Consider the following 5,944-nt stretch of genomic DNA (forward strand, 5'->3'; position numbering starts at 1 on the left):
TTCTCTTATTTTGAGAAAAAAATTGGGGGGCTTTCTTAACATGGATAGGGTGTACCATGTCCTCTTTCTGTTCCTACCCTGGAGGGAATGGCCATTCATTATAAACTTGTAGAATAAAATACATCAAGAGGCAAGGAAGAGAGCCAGATCTGTGAGAGTAATCCTGGAGAGTAAGGACTGGCCTGAGGAGTGAATTCTGCCTTCCTCTTTATAATCCAGCCAGAAGGAGTGACTTTTAGTTCCTTGAGCATGCCATACTTCCTCTCACCTAGGACCTCACACCTGCTTTCCCTTCCTTCTGTCCCACACTCCTTTCATCTGGGTGAGCCCTGAATTATATTTCATTCTGTTTTCAGACATCACCTCCTTCAGGAGGTCTTTTCTCATGTCCCATGGTTGAATTCAGATCTGTGGTAGACACTGCTAATACTCCACCCAATATTCTTTCTCTTTTTCCTTCTTGGTACCAAACCCTTAATGTTTAGCTAAGCATATGGCTTCTTGGAAGAAATACTACACTTTTCAGCATCTTCTGCAGCTAGATGTGGCCATTTGGCTAAGTTCTGGCCAATGACATGAAAATGGAAATGTTCCCTACTTCTGGGATGTAACTGTATAGGAAGGGGACATGCCTTTCTTATCCTTCCTCCGTTTGAATATGATCGCGACTGAATCTCTATCCACCATCTTGGACCATGAAGACACACAGGCCATACCCTAAGGGGTGGTGGAAACTTGAACTGGAAAGGGGTTTGGTTCATCTCGTAAAGACTTTGTGGAGCTTCTGTATAGCCTTGAACTGCGTGCTTCCTGCCTTTGTTTATATAAGAGAGAAATAAACTTCTATTTGGGTTAAACCACTATTATTTTGGGGTTTTGGCCACATACAGCCAAATCTAAGCCTAACTTATCCAGTGTCCTTCCCATGTGTTTATTCCTATGAAAACACTTATAACCTGCATCATCATTGTCTGGGTACTAATCTTAGTGAAACAAATTCTGTCCTGCCAGAGCTTACACACTTCGTACTGTGTGCATGGCTTCAAAGACGCCCTCACCTAAAAATCCATCATTCACAAGGGTTCTTTTCTTTTCTTTTTTTAGGATTCCATCATTTACTTAAAGCAACACCACTAAAAAAGTGTGCGCCTGCTTCATTATAGATGATATCACACATCTTTTGAAATACAAACAAGGATGGTTTTTTCTCCTGTGCTCCTGACTTCTCAGCTTTGAATTCCTCTAGTTTCTTCTTATGGAGACTGATGAACTAATCATTGGTTCAATCCCTGCTCTCTTCAAATTTTTCATGATCATTTCAAGTCTGAGCACTGATCACTTTCCTTCAATCTTTCTTGTACTCAGCTGCAGAGTAAACTCCTGGAAGCCCAGAAACTTATAGGTGTCCACAGCACAGGTATACCTAATATCTTTAGTTCCATCCAAGTGTGAGAAAAACACCAGTCCTGACAACTTGTCTACCTCCTGGAGGTTCACTTGGAATTCAGTTAAACGGGACTGAAAGCCAGTGGCCTCAATGGGCACCACAAAGGCCTCTAGCACCAGCAGTTCAGTAAAAACTGGTCTTCTGCAAGCCAAGATCAACTTATGAAGGTTTGAGGGGACTGCACGCTGCCCTCACCAATGACCTGGTAACTAACTGGTTTCTTTCCCTCGTCTGCAGTCTGAGGTAGGATCAAAGGTCCAGGTGCTATCCCAACACCTTCAAGTCTTTGTCAGTACTTGTGGCACATTTTTATTCTATTACCTCGCTTTTGGGTATATGTTCAAGAACCCATTTAGGTACCCACTTTGCCTAATCTTAAAATGGGGGCATGATTAGTGTAACACCTAGTCTCTCTCTCAATTAAAGAGAATCCAAATTACTCCCAGAGGGCCTATTTGGCAGATCTGGCCAGAGCCCTCCCCGCCTCATTGCCTTGACTCTAGGGGAGCGGCTGGGCTCTGAGCCCAGCCTCCATGGAGCCCACAACAGCTCCAGCCATGAAGCTGCCCAAAAAACGCCAGGACCTTCAGAGTCAGGAAGCAGAATTCTTCTCACAAGCATTCGTCAAGTGTTCGGAAGTACCTGGAAAGTCAGGCCCAGCTATCCAAAGGCAGTGCTGCGGACCCATTTCCAACACTGCTTCCCAGCCTCAGGGTTCACAGTCTGTAGGTGATGCTGTGGTTAGGCCTGTCCTCATTTCTCCCCTGGTGTCACTTCTTTCTCTTCTGCTGCCTCTGGAAAAAACAGCAAGGCAGAAAGCACACATAATAAATGTCTTTTAACTGGCATTTCCTAGTCTGCATGTCCTGATGTTGTGTTATTTGGAAAATCAAAATTTTTAAAATTCTGATGGTTTGGCATTTGGAATATTGAAAGCAATCTGCAAAGTCCCAATAGCCCAGCATTTGTGTCTCCATCACTAGCTGCAGAAACAGATTTTCAGGATGAATTTCAGTTGGATCAGAGGAGTGAGTGTATCCGGGTGGATCAGCTCACTTGTAGCGGCATTAATGGATTTTGGTGACACACTCTTAACAGGCTCTAGTAGTGTTTCTATGCTGATTAATTCAGGTTCTTTTCCCCCAGAGACTTTCAGAGATCAAATACTGTGTGATGGTGTTTTTACATCAAGGACTTCCTCCTTTAATTGGCTAATTTGTAATTGATAAAGGTTTCCAGTATAAGTAAAAGTAATAATGGCCAAGAGACAGATAGAAAGCATATAACCCGGACAGTTTCCTAGAAAGCAGAAATAAATACAATTAAACATTATCAACAAAATAAAGCCAAAAGTCAGGACAAATCTTATAATCCTAGAGAGTTGAAGTCCCGATAAAGCTGGATTTTTGGACTTTCATTGTCTTAAGCCAGCAGAAGCTGCAGTAAAAACCCTTACTTGGGGAAAATAAATATTTAATAATGAAAATGACCAGTTAGTTTACTATGTAATATTCTACCTGATTCTCCTTTCCCAGCTCCAAAAGTATAGCCACATGCCACAACTTGGGACAAGAAACATCCCTCCTTTATGACTCCTTTCAAAGGGCTCCACAAATTAGCCTCTATCCAAATCTAGCCTCTAGTACAGGGGTCAGAGAATTCAACTTGGCAATATCTATTCATGTATAGTCATCAGAGAAATAATATAAAATAAATGGAAGTCAAAATAATACTACAGGAACCCCTCAAAATGATTTCTCTCCCTTAAGCTACATGAAACCATCTTTACCTTCTACATCGACTGTGCACGTAATATTCTAGCTAATAGCCTTCTACCCACCTGGCTCCAGGGGTCACATTATGACTGATGTGTCAGTGGTTTCCTTAGCACAAAGGTTCTGGACAGGGAGACTTTCCTTGTAACCTTCTAAGGGAAGAGTTGTACTTACAGGAGGACACCAGCAAGAACTCTTTGCCTCAAGGTCCTTCTCACTCATTCAGTTAACACCGGTCAAATAATTTTGGGGTGCTTACTATATGCCAGCACTATGCTAGGCACTTAGAGATACAATGTGATTTAAAAAAAAAATAAGTAGGGACCCTGCTCTCAAGGAGTTAAAGCCCACTAGATAATAGCTCATGCCTATTGAGCACCTGCTGTATACTTTATATACATGCCTCATTTAATCTTCAGCCCTATAAGGCAGCGGGTTATTGTCATTCCCATTTGACATGAGGACGCAGGGGCAAAAAAGGGCTAACAGCCAATGTTTACAAGCAAACACAGTGAGAGCTGGGTGCGGCCCCCAGGCAGCCCGACTGCTGAGCTGGCTCTCTTAATCATTGTGCTCCGCCTCCCCTCTCCTGCTCTCTGTGGGGCCCATCCTAGAAGCAGAGAGAGAGGATCTGGGCACTGAATTCACCAGACACTTCCAGGAAAAAGAGAATTACCCGTCGAAGATAGAGACAAGAATGAGATGAGAGAAATGTTTTTCTAGGAGAAGTCAAGAGGAAGTGGTGGGCTTTGGAGAGGTTTGAGTTTTATTCTTTCTTTGAGTTGAAACTATATCACATAGGCTGATGAGGAGAGAATGGAAGGGTAAGAAATTTTGTGTTCATCACCCCCTGCTCCCCACCATGTGTCTGTCTAACTGTGAGCCTGCATCTGAGAGAACATGGCAAATTGGGGATGGGGTGGGGGTGGAAGCATATCTCCCCAAAGAGGATCTTTGGGGAGCATCCACACATTGGAGAGAATCCAGAGTTGCCACATCGGTATGAGGCTAGACTTGCCTTTTTGACTGACTGGAAGTCTCTCTAAGATCATGGTTAGCAAAAGTCAAGTGCTTCCTGGAGGTAAGGTTGAGAAGATTTTTGTTGAGGCTGTTTTGTGGCTATGGATCAGCTCCTGGGAGTAATTTGCATGAAACTTGCCAGAAGTATATTTTCAAGCCCAAAACCAAACAACTCAGGTTGCCCAGTTTAAGCTAAGGACTCATGCCCACCTGACATCTGCCAATAAGCCAGTTCCCAGGCCAACATTTCAAGAAGCAGCTGGGTCTAAAAATAGAATTTGAGTTTGATTTCTAAGGGTAGAGAGTTATTAGCAGGAACTCTTCCCATAAGTGATATTGGGCATAAATAGAAGCAAAATGGATTCTGGAATTTAGACAACAGTACAAATGCCCTGGGGTAATTTCCTCAAGGCTTCTCTTCATTATTACTTCCTGCTAATATCAATAGAGTGCTGCACATCCCTTCTGCCCCCTCCTGCTCTACTCCCACCCCAAGCCCATAGCATTCCCTCTCTCAAGAAACAGTGCAGGTTCTCCACCACATAAGGAGAGCTATGACTTCCTAAGGATGCTGTTATATGACTCCAATGCAAACCTGATCCCCTGGACTCCATTTTCTTCAGCCCATAATATTTAGGAGTTATATAAATTCTCTTTCCAAACTCCAATGGCATTTCCCTGTTATTTTACTTTAGGAATGAAAAAGCAGGTGGCAGAGCAGGCAGCAGGGGCTCTGCTGAACTTTAGCTGCAACCCAGGGTAGCATGTCTACCTGTAGGTGTGTTTTTGCTGGGACAAGAGGCACAGATCTCAGAAAAAGGTCTGGTTGTGAACTCTTCAACTGCCCTACCCTAAAACACTTTCTTCTGTAGGTTATGCCTTGAGGTAAGGCCGTGTATGTGTGTGTGTGTGAAACTCTCTCTGGAATTTTCATGTCCAGTCCTTACGCCATTACTGGCTGAGGTCACATGGCGTGTGCCTTCATGCCGGTGACTCTCAGAGCCTGGTAGCTAGGACGTGGGAGGAAAAACAGCTTGATTCATTCCCTGCTTTCAGAAAACACCCATCTCCCTCCCAGCTTGAGTCAGACGAATCGAATCAGAGACCTCAGCAACACATGCAGGCCCAGAGCCTCACGCTTAGCTCCTAACCCCTCCCACACCTCTTCCCTTTCAGAGCTGCCCAGCTTCCAGGCTGGGCCCACACCATCTGAAGGGGGTCTCAAGGCCTGTGGTCCTTCTCCCTGCCTCCCGACAGGACTGATGGCACCTGAACCACAGGTGCAGAGATAGAATGAGCAATGGCCCTTCTCCAAGTCTTTGGTCATCCTTTAACTACCCTCCTCATACTCTCCCTCTACTTTCCCACCTAGGTGTCAGGAAAGGTTAATTTTTAACAAATCAGGGAAACGAAAGATTCCTGCTGATATGCTCTGCCTTTAAAGGGCCTCTTTCTTGGTACTCATCCCTGACAGTGCAGAAAGCTGCAAGAAACAGAGGGGCACTTTGCTCCCTGCCAGAAGCTGGTCAAAAAGACTAAAGGAGGTGGGCTATGGTCTACTGAGCTTCCCCAAAATACCCTGTTCAGCAGGAGACTGAAGTAGAAAGAACAACCTTTAGAAGTCATAACATCCAGACCCTGCCTGCTGGCAGCTCTGCAAGCTAATAAACAGTGACCTTGGCCTTGAATTTCCCCATATCAG

The 5,944-nt window shown here is 44.3% G+C and overlaps 1 pseudogene; it reads right to left on the reverse strand.

The window, feature by feature from the left end:
• Nucleotides 1–1,111: 1,111 nt before the first annotated feature.
• LOC119532777 lies at nt 1,112–5,569 on the reverse strand (annotated as a pseudogene).
• Between the last annotated feature and the right edge of the window lie 375 nt (nt 5,570–5,944).

This window comes from Choloepus didactylus, chromosome 4 (assembly GCF_015220235.1).
Source record: "Choloepus didactylus isolate mChoDid1 chromosome 4, mChoDid1.pri, whole genome shotgun sequence".
Lineage (NCBI taxonomy): Eukaryota > Metazoa > Chordata > Mammalia > Pilosa > Megalonychidae > Choloepus > Choloepus didactylus.